General features: G+C 46.1%; 1 protein-coding gene across 1 annotated transcript in view; it reads left to right on the top strand.

Annotated features, from left to right (window-relative positions):
- Positions 1-3353: 3353 nt before the first annotated feature.
- The window catches only part of ACO1 (aconitase 1), a 59551-nt gene continuing 46966 nt past the window's right edge, over positions 3354-15938 (top strand). Inside the window, exon 1 of the mRNA XM_004275066.4 lies at positions 3354-3492. The gene's annotated coding sequence lies outside the window, so the exon portion shown is untranslated. The remainder of the gene's footprint in view (positions 3493-15938) is intronic.

The following is a 15938-nucleotide window of genomic DNA, read 5'->3' as shown; positions in this document are numbered from 1 at the left end:
TGAACTCAGGCATTCTTGAGTCATACCAAACAGGAATTTCAGAAGGGACCACTTTATACTTCATTCATTGCCATACAGATATCTCCCCTCTACTATGCTAGAGAATACTGAATGGTTCTACTATGCTAGAGAACACTGAACACCAATGGAGAGCACAGAGTAGAAGGCAGTAATTAGTCAGCAAACTTGTACTGAGCACCTTCTATGTGCCAGGCTCTGTGTTAGGGGTGATGAGCAAACTGACATTATCCCACCTTCAGGGAGGGTACATTTCCAGCTTGCAGTTCCCTGGGGGCAATCTGCTGAACATACAAGAGCAGAATCACCTGTAGTATTTAGAGCCCTCAAACTCTGAGCACAGATCCTACTCCTGAACTAATTCTAGGTCGGGGCACAGGAGGCTGTATTTTTAATAAATTCTAACACCCAGTTTGGGAACCACCACTGGTGTTACTCAAAGGGTAGTCAGACCCTCACATTCAGTCTGTCTAAGAATGCAGTATAGGAATGTGTTTTTTCAATGAACCTCGAGGTTTGAGAACTGCCATGCTAAACTGCCTCTCTCTCTCTCTCTCTCTCTCTTTTTTTCCCTTTTCGGCCACGCATGGCATGTGGGATCTTAGTTCCCCTGACCAGGGATCGAACCCATGCCCCCTGCAGTGGAAGAGCGGAGTCTTAACCACTGGACCTCCAGGGAAGTCCCTAGACTGCCTTTCTCTTACACCACTTCCTTTCTATTAGATAATATGTGTGAAAATGCATTATGACAGCAAAGCATGATGCCAAGTTAGTGGGGTCCAGTTTATACAAGCAACTGAAGTCAATGTGGAGTATAATGAGGCATTCCTCAGAGTTTAACAGGTCTCTGACCAAAACCTCATGATTCTTTCTCTTTTTTCTTTTTAAATTATTTTATTTATTTATTATTTTTGGCTGCGTTGGGTCTTTGTTACTGTGAGCGGGCTTTCTCTAGTTGCAGTGAGTAGGGGCTACTCTTCTTTGCAGTGCGCAGGCTTCTCATTGCTGTGGCTTGTCTTGTTGCAGAGCATGGGCTCTAAGCGTGCGGGCTTCAGCAGTTGCGGCATGCGGGCTCAGTAGTTGTGGCTTGCAGGCTCAGTAGTTGTGGTGCATGGGCTTAGTTGCTCCGCAGCATGTGGGATCTTCCTGGGCCAGGGCTCGAACCCGTGTCCCCTGGATTGGCAGGCGGATTCTTAACCACTGTACCACCAAAGAAGTCCTCATGATTCTCTTTATAGTAGCATAAGCTTCTGGCAGGTAAGGCTGATAGAACAGTGCTGTTACCTCACTGAAGGCCCTTCTGCCACTGGCCCCTGGAGCGGATTCACGGTGCCTGAGCAGTCACCACACCTGGAGGGCTTCCTCTCAGAAGGCCCTTAAAGTCTACACATTCCTCTGGGCCACTTGCAGAATCTTTTGTATCATGACCGAAATATTTATTAGGCGAAACTTGTATGAGCATAGTGATATGGTTCTAACCCCCTTAAATGCTTTCTCAACACACCATGAAATCCAAACTCAGGATGTGGGATTCAGGATGAGGAAGAAACAGGATGGGTTGGAGGGGACAGGCAGATGTCTAGAGAAGACACTGAACTGCCCCTTTAGATGTGAAGAATGGCAAGTGCCTTGGGAATACTCAGGTGGTGATGCCCCACAAATGGCTGCTGACAAAGAGTGTGGAGATCTGAAGAGGGTTAAGGTCAATGACAGAGGCAGAGGGGACTTCAGCTGGAAGTTTGCATACAGAGTAAGTAAATGAAGCAGAATTCATCAATGTATGGAGTCACATGTGAAGTGAGAGGAGAAAGAGTGCAGTGAAAGGGCCTAAGAAAGAGGGACCAAATTCAGAAGTGAATCATGAGAGCAGAAGGCTCTAAAGCCAAAGGAGGTTAACATCTCAAGGAAAGACCTGTCAACCAGTGTCAAACACCACAGAGCAGTCAGCAAGGGCAAGAACAGAAGAGAGGTCACTGGATTTGCAATCCGCACATCACTGGTGACGTTTCCCAGAGCAAAAGAGCAGAGTGATGTGGGAACTATTTCCTTCATGGTTTTGGCCAGAGTGTTTACTAATAAATCTCAATTCCTTTTATAGTTCTGATTTAATTATTTCCTGTCAAGGATTACCAGTTCTTATATTATATGTATGTTATCACTGAACATTAAGAAACTTTGCTTTTTGAAGGGCTCCCTCAGTAAGAACCAAAATGTAGCTGGATGTCTTTTCTCCCTACCCCTCAGCTTTCCCTACACTCTAACTTCCGAGGCGACCCCAGTATTATTTTTCGGGGTTTGTGGTGAGCCTCTGGTATATGGTGGCCACTCAAGGAAAGTTTGCTCAATGAATGTGAATGCAAGGACTTTAGGAAGTGGGTGGGAAGAAAGTCTTCTCCCATACAGTAAATACGTAATATTTACTATAGTAATATGAAATATAGCAAATATGTTCTCTTTCAAAATTAAATATAACCAGGGAATAGCTGTACCCTGCAGTGCAACATGATGAAGTGTGGGCTTAGGAGTCAGATAGAGCTGAGGACTGAATCCCAGCTATGGATGTCTGTAAAACAGGGTCATATTCCTCACTTCATGGGGCAACTGGAGGAACTGAACTAAATAACATATGTAAAGACCCCATCATCGAAGCCTGCAAAGAGTAGGAGCGTGGTAACTAGTAGAGATCAGTATCAGTATCAGCTATTAGTTAGTCATCTTATAAGCTGTTTATTCAGATAAGATAGAAAACGACAATAACTCTCTATATAAGTTGGGCAGGAAAACCTCACCTTTCATCTAGAAAGATCTAATCACCCAAATTTACCTCAGCGGGCGCAACTCCAACCAACCTACGGAAAGTAGGTGCGGTGAAGAAGGCCCTCTCAGTGTATGCTGAGCCATTTCTCTGACTTCTGACAGGGTGAACAGCGTACATTAGGAAGAGTTGTTACACGTTAAAAATAAGTAAGTTGATTAAACATTGAAACTTTGCACTCCTAGCCACGGAAACGTTGAAGTCCCGCCAGGTCACTCAGCACGCTTTACAAGGCATTAAAGTGGCGATGGGGTGAGGGCAAAAGGGAGAGAGGGGAGGTGACCACACGTACCGGGGTGCCAGATAGGGAAGCCTCCAGCTTGACGGCCAAATCATTTTAAAAAGTGGCATTTTCCCCTCGTCCCTTCGGCTCGCCTCCTAGAGAGCTGGACAGTCACACTCCACGGCCCAGAGCGAGCGAGTCCCAGGCCTGGGCCCGCATGGGAGGAGCCTGCCGCTGGCCCCTAGCAACCCTCCCTCCCGTGGGGGGCGAGGTCTCCTTCGCCCCGCAGACCCCGCCCCGCCCCGGCTCCGCCCCTCGGCCGGTGGCCCCGGGGCGACAAGGGGAGGAGCTCGGCGTCTGGAATCGCGCAGCGCACGGGATCGTGCCCCGCAGCCTGGTTCCCGGCCGCCGGTCGGAGCCTGCAGTGCAGTTCGCGGTAAGTGAGTACGTCGCGGCCCGACCGACGTCCGGCCCCGGGCGGGAGCGCCGGCCGCCCTGGCCCTGGCAGGGTGGGCGCGAGTCCGCGGCGCCCCGGGCACCTTCCCCGAGCCTGGACTGCCCGGACTGCAGCGCGCCGGGCGGCCCGGGGCGGGGATCCGGGGAAGGCCGAGGGGAAAATCGGGGACTAGTTCCTGGGGACTGACCCCTTCGCCCTGTCCCCAGCCTGTGCTGAGCCGAGGACAGGTCTTGGGGACTGGAAATGGCTCTCCTAGGCCTTCTTTGTCTGGGCTGTGCGGGCCGCCCAGAGTCCACGCTGAGACTGTTCCGGCCGACTGAACTGGGGAGTCCTAACCTCAGGGAGGGTGTGCGGGCCTCACCGGGGAGTCCTCGCCGAGCTGGGGGTGGCGGGATAGGGAAATCCTCAGAGGTTCTGACAGATGGGGGAAAACACACCAAGTGGTAAGGGGAAAACGGAGTGCGGGGGGAAGAGACCCTCGGTGGAAGGGGTGGGGATAGAGCCCATCCTAATAGATTCAGAGATCCAGGAAGGAGCACGGGCTGCCTTTACTAATTCAGCCAGCACATCAGAATGGCACATCTTCCTTCCTGCCACATACATAACCCTCCTTACAGCGGGTGTGTGTGTGTGTGTGTGTGTGTGTGTGTGTGTGTGTGTGTGTGTGTGTGTGTGTGTGTGTGTGTGTGTGTGTGTGTGTGTGTGTGTGTGTGTGTGTGTGTCTTGGCGGGGATGGGGGTAGGGAGTCGGGGACAGCCTCTAGGGTAGCAGTTCTCAAACTTTTCTGGGGGCGGTGCTCAAAAACCCCTTTAGACTCTTAAAAATCAGCATACTAAGGAACTTTTATGTGGGTTATATATTTCAATATTTGCCAAATATAACTAAAACTGAGAATATTTTACTACATTTAGTAATGCATTTAGACATAATAGTGGACGTATTGTACATAACATATCTTTATGAAAATAACCATCCTTTTCAAAACAGAACGTTACTGAGAAGAGTGACATTGTATTAATTATATTTTTGCAAATCTCTTTAATGTCAGGTTTAAGAGACAGCAGCTAGATTCCTTTTTTGTTTTTCATTTGCTTTTTCATCAGCTAGATTCTTATATCTGCTTCAGCATTCAGTCTGTTGCAGTATTACATGTCATATAGCCTCTGGAAAACTCCACTGTGTACTCCGGCAAATGTGAGAGTGAAAATGTCAAATAGCATCTTGGCATTGTTACGCAAGTGGTTTTGACTTTGTGGATCCCTAGAGTCCCCTGCACCACACTTTGAGAGCCACCGGTGTAGGAAATGCTTCAGAGGCTTAAATCATTGGGCCTGCTTCTTGTTTGTGATCCTTCCTCTGAATGGGAACACACACCACACCATGCATGGATGGTTAACCTCTGGTAGTTGCAACCAAGCTTGACCCCACTCTGGAAACCAAGAACTAGGTCCCCACATAAGGCATGATGAGCCCTGCTGGCCTCCTGAAAACTGGCAAGGCTCTCAGATGCCTTTGGTTATTTCTGTTCCTACAGAGGTGACCTGTGCGTAAGTCCAGACTGTAGCAGTGATGTGGCACACAGGACCCACGCATTCGGAGACGTGCCCATGGGGACCCCATGCCAAGTGTGGAGGGGTTTGTGTGAGAGTTTGCAAGTGTTTGAGAAGTGATTTGCAAAAGAATAGGGAGGCGTGTTGTTGCCTTCCTGTCCTCCATGATCATTTCTGTTTGTGGTTGAGCAGCCTTGAGTTTATTGGAATATGACTGGTGAGTAAGAGCACCCAGCCTTGGTGCTCTTTCACTTTCCACTTTCAGAGGGGTGTCCCTGTGAGTGGTCCTTCCTCAGCCTCTGCCAGAGCCCAGTGCCCTGCATGCTGCTGTGTGGTAGGTGGGATCACTCACTGGATTCCTTCCGTGGCTCCTTGTTCTGTCAGCACAAATTCCAGATAGAAATTACATACATATTTAGCCTTATAAATGTTTGGAAGACAGACATACCAAACTATCAACAGTAGCCAGTTCTGGACAGTGGAGTCGGAAGGAAGGCAGGGAAATTATCTTTGTTACTCTTTGTGGTAACATATGTCTGCCTGCCTTGCAGCATTCATGTCTTGCTTTTATAACCTGAAAACAAAACAAAAAACTAAAATCCCAACAACCTATACTTTTTCAAGGAAGATAGGATTATTTCTGTTAGAATGTTACCATCACTCCCTCTCTCCTGCTAAAACAAATTACTGCATCCTATTTCTAAACTAGTATATATGATACTAGTATATATTAACTCAAAGTAATATTGAGAGACAGAGTCCTCTCAGACCAAAGCATTTTACTGAACAATATTTGTTTGACGTAAGCCCCTGTCCAAGGTTAGAAGCACCAGATCAGACTTTTTAAAAAAAAATTTTGAATTTTATTTTATTTATTTTTTTATACAGCAGGTTCTTATTAGTCATCCATTTCATACACATCAGTATATACATGTCAATCCCAATCGCCCAATTCATCACACCACCACCCCCCTGCCACTTTTCCCCCTTGGTGTCCATATGTTTGTTCTCTACATCTGTGTCTCCATTTCTGCCCTGCAAACTGGTTCATCTGTACCATTTTTCTAGGTTCCACATATGTGTTAATATACGATATTTGTTTTTCTCTTTCTGACTTACTTCACTCTGTATGACAGTCTCTAGGTCCATCCACACAGATCAGACTGTTTTCTAATGGACTACTGTGCAGCCCTTAAACTGATGTTGTAAAACGCTGTTTCATTAAATGCCATGAAGTATAGTTTTAAAATTGAAAAACATGTTACCCAAGACTGTGATCCTACTGTGACGAGGAGAGAAAGCATGTGCGTGTATGTACAGATGTGCACACGCGTGGACAGAGGCAAAGGATGTGCCAAACGCTGGGTGGTTTTTCTCTTGGTGGCGGGGTACAGTGGGTTTTTAATTCTCTTCACTTTGCTTATTAATATTTTCTAGCAAGTACTAAACAAATATTAAAATTGACTTGACCGGACTTCCCTGGTGGCGCAGTGGTTAAGAATCCGCCTGCCAATGCAGGGGACACGGGTTCGAGCCCTGGTCCGGGAAGATCCCACATGCCACGGAGCAACTAAGCCTGGGTGCCACAACTACCGAGCCTGTGCTCTAGAGCCCGCGAGCCACAACTACTGAGCTCCCGCGCCACAACTACTGAAGCCTGCGCACCTAGAGCCTGTGCTCCACAACAAGAGCCACCACAATGAGAAGCCCGCGCACCGCAACAAAGAGTAGACCCCCCTCGCCGCAACTAGAGAAAGCCCACGCGCAGCAACGAAGACCCAACGCAGCCAAATATAAATAAATAAAATTTAAAAATTTAAAAAAAATTTGACTTGACCAAAAATAACTCCTACAGTTATTTGTACATTGAGGGCAACATAGTTGGCTTCGTTTTTCTTAGACTGACTTAGCACCAACTTGGCCAGTAGCAGACCCCTGCTACTCCCTTCCTCCCAGTGGGAAATTGAGAAAGAAGTATGGAGCGAGAGGCATGGGGAACCGAAAACAGCCCTTAGTTATGTTGTGCAGTATCTGCTTCTGCCTGTGGAGTCAGCTGCAGCCTCAGTCCTGCCCGTTCCCTCCAACTGACCTAGAGGTTAGAATGTTCTTATTGGATCAGCACCATCACCTGAGAAGCCATCAGCTGACCAGACTGAATGGCCTTCATTTCTTTTTTAGCCATTTTTAATGGAAAATTGCAGACATCCAAAGAAGTGGAGAGTATACCCCCACCTCCAGCTTCAACAATTATGAACATTAGCATTTGACCGATCTTGTTTCATCGGGACCTTTCCTCAAACTCACTTCTTTTTTTCCCTCTTCCAGGAGTTAGCATCTTCATTTTCAACTGTATAAACTAACAAAGTATCTTTGTTATGTCTTTTAGTAACAAGCATGTACTAACTGCTTTAACAAAATCTTAAAACTTCTGTCCTAATGTCAGCACAACCGAACCCCCGGGCAGACTTCGAATACTTGCTGTGTGGTCCCCCTCCTCTGCTTCTGCATTTCCTCTCTTCTCTGCCTTCTAGGCTAAATCAGTCTTCCCTCTTTCCTTCTTCCAATTCTCTGTTAAGCCTTTCTCAACTCCCTTAGTTATAGCTGTCACTTTCCTCTGACCTCTCTTATGACCCTTAGCATATTATAGTTCTTTGTGAGCTTATCTCAGTCTCCTTAGATCATAATCTTCGTGTAAAACAAGATTTTCCTTATCTCCCTTTCTCCTATGCTACTTAAAAATGCTTAATGCAAAGAAGATGCTCAAGAAATAGATGCTAAATTAATTTAAATTGATTAAGTTCATTGGAGAAAAATTTTGATTACAAAAGAAATGCATTATGTTCAAAGGAAAAATTTCAGATATTGCCTAGGACCACGGACATTTTATCTCACCTGCAAGATTTTTAAAGATTTTAAAGTACTGCAACAAAAAGAATCTTCAATTTGAGTCAGTATAAAGAAGACATCTTTTTTTTTTTTTTTTGAGGAAAATGGTCTTTATGGTCTTTTGTCATTTTTTTCACATATATCTGGAGCGTTTAGGTCTTCTCTTATTCTAGAATGCTTTTTCTCCCTTGGTAGGGAAGAGTGACTCTGACAACATTAGAATATCTATTATGTTTTAAGATGTAGGTTTAAATCTTCAGTAGAAGAAACTGGCTATGTTTAGGGTCCACATGCCCCATGAAGTAAGTTGGTATCAATCTCATGAATAATGGCAGCTCACAGGTACAGAGTTGCTCCCAGTGTGCACCATCTTTTCATCTATTGCCTCCTTTAATTATCACAGTGGCCCTTGTGAGCTGGGCAGGGCAGTGCAGGGCAGCTATTGTTGCCTTAAATCTGCAAAGAAGTAAACTGAGGCTTAGGCAGATAGAGTGAATCTTGTCTACGGCAGAAAGTGGCAGAGTCTGATTTTAAGTGTAGATTGGAAACCAAAGGGCTTTGGGATTGGATGTTGGGAACATGCAAAGACGGGAAACTCTCTCTCCAAGCACTACATATATTTGGGAGCCAGACTAGGTTCTCGAAGTAAGTATGTATATCCCACTGCGTAGAACTATCAAAGTGATATCACACTCTCTGAGCCAATCACTTCCCAGATTCCTCAGGTTCTGCTTTAGTCTTTGTCGTAGAAGTTAATCCACTTTCTGATGAATTGGCAAGGCTGCTGTGCCTGCGTGCTGCTGGGGTTCTCTCTCATTCTCTTTTTGTGACTTAAGAAAAAATCTGGGGAAGTCCATCTTTGAACAGTGTGAACTGCCTGAGCTGTTGCTCAGACTGACATGTATGGAACCCTTAATTATTCCTTAACCTCGTCATCCTTTCATGACCATTACTGTAAAATTACAAAGCAAATTGTACACATTGTGGCCTAGTTCATGAAGAAGGCATGTTGGTCGAAGACAGTGTCCTCCTACAGGATTGCCAGGTTTGAATTTTTGGTTGAGAAGCAGAGAAGTGAACGAATCATTGTGGACAGTCGGTTACATGCAAGAGCTACACAGATACGTGCAGGACAGTTCTATAATAGTGGTGGGATAAAGACCAGCCTCCAGACTGGTCTTAAGAACTGCTATGTTTCATAAAAGCCTTATTTGCTTAGATAAGGAATCAGTTACATTTTAAGGGTTGGTGATGCCTGGTGATGGGTTTTTGACATCAACCCATACTTTAAAAGTTATCTGTCATACAAATTTTGCCAAAATCAAGGATATTTTAGGGGAAATTAGAGGTTGACTATCTAGTCCTCGCATATACACCTTACAGTTTGAAGACTGTTTTAAAGTGCGATTTAACTTTTTTAGTCCATTTGGTGAATGTGGGTTTTGGGATGAGGAGTGGCTATAAAATGCTATGCCTATTTGGAAGCAGCAGGGTGCGAGGAAGTTGGCCCTGACATCAGGGGCCCTGGGTTTCACTCCCAATCTGGCCACTTACCAGCCACAGGGCATTGGCAAGTTACCCTCTCTGATCCTCAGTCTTCTCATCTGTATAATGGGATGGTAGTCCCTATCTCACAGTTGCTGAGGGACCATATTAGACAATGTGGATAAGATATCTGGCACTCCACGGGCACTCGGCCCATGTCAGCAGGCTGCAGTGCCTATGGAGTGATATAGCACTCATGGCAGAATGCCTGCCCAAACTTCTCTCAGCCCAGACCTCCTGAGCTCCTGGCACATATATGCTGCTGCCTGCTGTTCCTCTTCATCCCAAATTCCCCATGTCTAAAACCGACATCCCGGTTCCCATTGTGGTCATTGGCTCTGCCAGTTTGCCCAAAATCCCAGATCTCTCTTTCTCACCCACCCTCAGTCCATTCTCCTTTCTTAACTCTCCCTGGGATTTATTGCCCCTGCCCCCTTCTTCCGACTTGATGACTGTAATAGCACCATAACCTGCCTCCCTGACACCCATCTAGCATCCTTCTCCCAAGTCAGCTCTTAACCACTACCAGAGTGATCTCTGAAAATCAAATCAGGTCTTGAAGATTCCAGCTTAGAATCTTTTAATGTGCTTCCCTGTCTTCAGGATAAATCCGAGCCTTTCTGCGAGGTCCCTCATGATGTGGACCCCGCCCCTCCCTTTCCCTCTCCTCTTACCCTGCCCATCGTGAACCCTGTCCTTCGTCCACATGGAACTGCTTTATGGCTCCCACAGGGTCACGCTTCCGCACATTTTTTTTTTTTTTGTGGTACGCGGGCCTCTCACTGTTGTGGCCTCTCCCGTTGCGGAGCACAGGCTCCAGACGTGCAGGCTCAGCGGCCATGGCTCACGGGCCTAGCCGCTCCGCGGCATGTGGGATCTTCCCGGACCGGGGCACGAACCCATGTCCCCTGCATTGGCAGGTGGACTCTCAACCACTGCACCACCAGGGAAGCCCTTCCGCACCTTTACATGTGCTGTTTTCTCTGCCCGGAATATTTTTTCCCCGACTCCTTCCCTCAGTGTAGTTCTGGAAGGCTTGTGCATGGCGTGCCTGTCCCCGGAGGTCTTCCTGACCCCCTCCCATGCTGGATTAGGTGCTATCCCTAGATGCTTCTTTTTTTTTTTGCCTGCACCGTGCAACGTGCAGGCTCTTAGTTCCCCAACCAGGGATCGAACCCGTGCCCCCTGCAGTGGAAGCTCGGAGCCCTAACCACTGGACCGCAAAGGAATTCCAGCACCCCTAGGTGCTTCTTTATCGCTCTCCATCCACTGCTGCTGTAGCATGGACTGCTTGATAGTCTCATAAACTCCTGACCAGTCTGTGTGTGACTGAAGAGCAAGCGGACTCATCTCTTTTTCCCATCAATGTCAAATCAGTGTCTATCAATGTCAAATGTATGAATGAATCTGGGTCAGTCCCTTTCCTTAGACAAGCTGGCGAGGCCCAGGTAGTAGATGTGTCATGGTCGAATGCTGCTCTATTACTTGTCACATCTTTGACCCAATGAAATGGCCATTGCGTGTAGATGCCATGCCACTCTGTGGGGCACTGAGATGGGACTAGAGCATCATTGCTTAAGAGCTGGGCTTAAGGCCAGATGGACGTTCCCTCCATCTGGGTTGAGTTCCCTCTCAGCACGCCTGCAGTCTGGCTGCAGCTTCCCAGCTCCTAACCACATGGTTATACCACTGCGGGGAAAGAACGTGCTGGTCAGAAAACAGGAGCTTCAGGTCCTCCCGGCAGCTGCCTTTCTTCTCGAAAACCAAGAAACGTAGGCTTATACCACAAGCTTCTGGGAACTCTATTAGTACGAGTCATCATTCTTGGGTCTGAGCAGTGCTGAAGTGGGTTGGGGTAGATGACCTCAGAAACATGGTGAATTCATGGAGAGAAATGCTGCCCTGTGAGACCTCCGGCAGCCTGACACCCAGTCTTTCGTGGTGACACTCTTTCTAATTCCTAAAATTTGAGTTAGAAAAGTTTGTTACCAAGGATCTATGAAATGAGTTTGGAGCTTGAGGAAATCACGCTACTCTTAAAGGATGGCTATCGACGAGGCCTGCTCTGTAATGCTAGTAACAACTACAGTTGCTGCCCCCTCGCACCCCCTACTCTTAGGACTTAGATGCAGTAGGACTTCGGGGCTCTGCAGGCATCATTTTTGAAGCCCTGCTGGCAATGGTGGGTTGCTGCAGGGTAGGGGACCCACAGTCTGAGAAGGGGCTGAGGACTGGCCTTAAAGAGGAGAGGATGGAGCTTCCCTGGTGGCGCAGTGGTTGAGAGTCCGCCTGCCGATGCAGGGGACGCGGGTTCGTGCCCCGGTCCGGGAAGATCCCACATGCCACAGAGCGGCTGGGCCCGTGAGCCATGGCCGCTGAGCCTGCGCGTCCGGAGCCTGTGCTCCACAACGGGAGAGGCCACAACAGTGAGAGGCCCGCGTACCGGAAAAAAAAAAAAAAAAAAAAAAAAGAGGAGAGGATGAGGTCAGGAGCTGAGGACTGGCCAGGACACCTGGTTCTGAGGGGGTCCTGCCCTGCTTCTTCCTTTACTTTCTGGACAAATGTTTCATGACCCCACAAAGACTTTCCTTTCTCAGTGCATCTCTGGAATAATAAATCTGAAGTTCAGCAAGACTTTTTGTGAAACTCTGTTTATATTAGTTCATAGTAATACCAGAAAATAAAGGTAACTATTTCTGTTCTTTGGAGTTTGTGCTACTGCAGTTAATTTAAAATGAGCTTAAAGGATGTGTCAGGGAAGTTTTCTCTTGGGAATTTCATACGATGTTGTGCTGTCTTGGCCACTGAGCACAGCACAGTGCTGGGGCAGGGGCTGCTTGATCAGACAGTGCCGTGGTCACGGCTCTGGTCCCCCAAATCCTGACCATTACCTTTGGCAGTGGCTATGGACATCTGCTGAGTGAGTCATGATCATTTTTATGATACATCCTGAAAATTTCCAGTGTTACTTAATGAAGTTCAGGGAAACAGAAGGGTTAGATTTCAGGAAGTAGCTACTTTTTAAATGGCAACTTAATGTTTTCATAGTATGAGTTAATATCTTACCAAACCTAAATTCTGATGTTGGAAATGTACAATTTAAACGAAGTGTAAAGTTAGGAGAGTACTTTGTCCTTAGTCAGAGTTCCTACAGTAGCTGACTCTGCCACTCCCCACCTCAATCTTTTCCTTTTCTGCCCTCGCTCACTCTGCTCTGGCCTCCTTGCCTTCTCTCAGACCCACCTCAGGACCTTTGCACATGATCTGACCCCTCCTCAAGATTGCGCTGAGCTTGCCCCCTCACTTCCTTCAAGCTCGTTCTCAAGTGGCTCCATATCAGTGAGGCCTTCTTTGATCTCCTGATACGCTTCACGGCGACACTCCTTAGTGCCCTGTCCTGCTTTATCCACAGAACTGGTCACAGTCTAACGTTCTGCTTCTATGTTTGTTTACTGTTTAGTCCATCTACCTCCACTGAAATGGAAGCACCATGAGGGGGCTTTGTCAATTTTGTTCCCGGGTTCATCCCTGGTGCCTAATACAGTTCCCGGCACACATTACGCAGTTAACATAAATATGTGTTGAACAAATGAATGAATGAAACAGAATTTTTTCACCCAGAAGGGACTTTTTAGATCATCAAGTAACCTTATATTACAGACTGGGAAACTGAGGCACAGAAAGTTTATGTGGCTTATTCAGAATGAAACTGAATCATTTAAAAACTGTTATAGCTCTTTTTAGAACTCTAGGAATATATGTGGAGCATTCTGGTCAGTGGTCCAGGATGAGACAAAAGAGTTAGTGAAAACAGACTGATAACTTAAAATTTTAGCAAAAAGTGACAAGTTATTGTGTGATGGCAAAGCTTTTTGAAAGCAGAGTCTTGTTGACTTTTGTGGTGTAAAGTGCACTTTGCATTAATTAGTGCCCAAGAAAAATGTGTTGATGGATTTGGTTATACTGTCATAATGTCATTCTTTCTCTAAGACCCTCCTTCTGCACTGAGACAGGAGGGACAGGGGCAAGGCACAACCTTTAAAAGAATGACATATCCTGAGGATATGACAAAAACTCGTTAAAACCAACTAGGTCCAAGATGGCAGAAGATTTAACTTCCCGTAGACCTTGAGCCTCATTATACACTCATTGTAATATATTAGCATATGCTAAACAACACACAGACAGGCACCATGACAGTTCTGAGGCCAACCATGAAAGGCCAAAAGGTGGGTGGTGCCCTAATTCCTGGAAATCCCCGCCCCCTCTCCAAGATAGAATATTCCACTTGTTAGCTATGAAATTGCCCAGCGCATAGAAACTAACCAGCCCCACATTTCAGGGGCTGCTCTCACTTTCCAAGAGGACCCCACCCCTGGGGCTGCTTCTTTCTGTGGAGTGTGTACCTCTGTAAATAAACCCACTTTCACTTTACTATGGCTCACTCACTTGGCCAGCCATCCCAAGGACTCTAGGCCTGGGACATGACCATTCTCTCATGCCCCATTTTCCCTACAACAGTACTACTCTTTTTCCATTTTTGTTTTTTTTTTTCCTTTCTTTCTTTTTCATTCTCTCCCAAAATATACAATTGCACTTATGGCTTTAAAATTCTTTTGGTTACAAGTATCACATTTAAGAGATTTTTGTGTTGTTTTTGGTGTGTGTGTATTTTTTTTTCAATACTTTTATGAACAGCTAAGAAGATCAAAGAAGTGACTTGGTCTCTGGGAAAATTCAGAGCTATTCAGCTATTCCATTTTTCCAGATGCGTCTGCAACAAATAAAGCAAAGAACTAATATTTCTAGTTCTCCGCTTTGTAAAAGAACCGAGTTGACAAGCCATGGTGGTTTGAGGGCCTGAATGGTTCTGACCTCAATCTTGTTTATAGACATCCTTGGAATCTCACTTTTGACAAAAAGTTGTTTATAAGTAGCATGATGTTTAGATACACAACAGTTTGGGGGTGGGACCAATTAATTTCTCTTTAAACAGAAAAAAATGAAGCACAGCTAATCTTTTTAGTGAACTGAAGTAAACCCTAAAAGATGCAGTGATACTGCTTTAACTTCGGAGTTGGAAGCCATGAAAATTCAGGGAGGGTATATTTAGGAAAATGTGAGAAGAGAGGAAGAGAGGTGGGTAAACCACATGAATACAGAAGAAACCTCTTTCTGTTGTTAGCATAGATTTAAAAAAAATCTACTCTTGTGTGTCTTTAGATATCCTAAATAAACAGTTCTGAGGGTGTGTTGTCTGTACTTTAGACCACACAGAGCAGTGATTCTCAACTAATCACCTGAAGGCTCTTTCAGACTATCCAAACTCTCCAGGAAGCTGATTACACACAATCTCCACCCCACCCCCCAACTTTATTCTCCCCATCCCATTACTGAGGGGAATTCTGCTGCCCAGGGTTATGCCTGTCCTCTGCTCTTTCCCACTGATGCGTGGAAATCCTGTGGTTGGTGGTAGGGCCCATTCATATGCATGCCTCTTTCTCTATCATAAGACCTAAGAAGATTCAACTCCGACAGCATAAGCAGCTAAATCTTAGATTTATATACTCCAAAGGCTAGAAAAACACCCGAAAACGTGACTTATTTTATCTGATCGTTGGCATTTAGCTAAAATCAGTCGACTATTCCAAACATCTCTACAAATCTGGCTGTACCAAACAGGCATCATGACTGTCAGGTGGGGTATAGTCCCAGGCGATCCTCTAGCAAGAGCAGTGACTTAGCATTGTACTGTCCATATGCTGTACTCGGGCTCCCTCACAAAACCCATTGGCAAGACTGCTGCCTGGGCTTGGAAATGGTCTGGGTTACAGGTAGCAAAGCTCACTGACCCCAGTGGGGATTCTGCCTGTGAGGTAAGCTACTTGGTCACTTACTTAGCTATAACCAACTAGGTTCCCAGTGCACCTGAGCATGGGGTCAAACTGTGCATTAGATTTTAGGGCTCCCTTCAGGTAAAGGGGAATCTTACACACTGCAAGTCTCAAGATCAGGTAGAGGCCCCAGGCAGTCCTTGCCTCTCCAGGACTACAGAGCTGAGTCTCACCCACAGGAACAGTGCAGTGAAGTCCCCTCGGAGATGAGAACATTTGGTCTCCAGAGGCCATCTTAGTGACCCTCAGTTTGCCCTTTCTGGCAGACAGGGAGTTTACAAAAGAAGAAATTCAGATTCTAACAGAGGGATGGAAAGGTATTCACCTTCACTAGCAATTAGAGAAATGCCCAAGGTTAGCTTTTTAATCTCTCAGTTTGGCAAAAGGTAAAGACCAATTATGTTGCCTGGTTTAGGCACCTTCATTTACTCACTGCTTCAGAGAAGGGTCATAGAATTGGTACAGCCTTTGCCTGGCAACCTGGTGATGTGCAAGCCAATGGAGATATCAGATCCTTTCACCCAGCTGTCCTACTTCTAGGAACTGAGAG

Source organism: Orcinus orca, chromosome 6 (genome assembly GCF_937001465.1).
Source record: "Orcinus orca chromosome 6, mOrcOrc1.1, whole genome shotgun sequence".
Classification (NCBI taxonomy): Eukaryota; Metazoa; Chordata; class Mammalia; order Artiodactyla; family Delphinidae; genus Orcinus; species Orcinus orca.
This window is presented reverse-complemented; position numbering and strand designations above follow the sequence as displayed.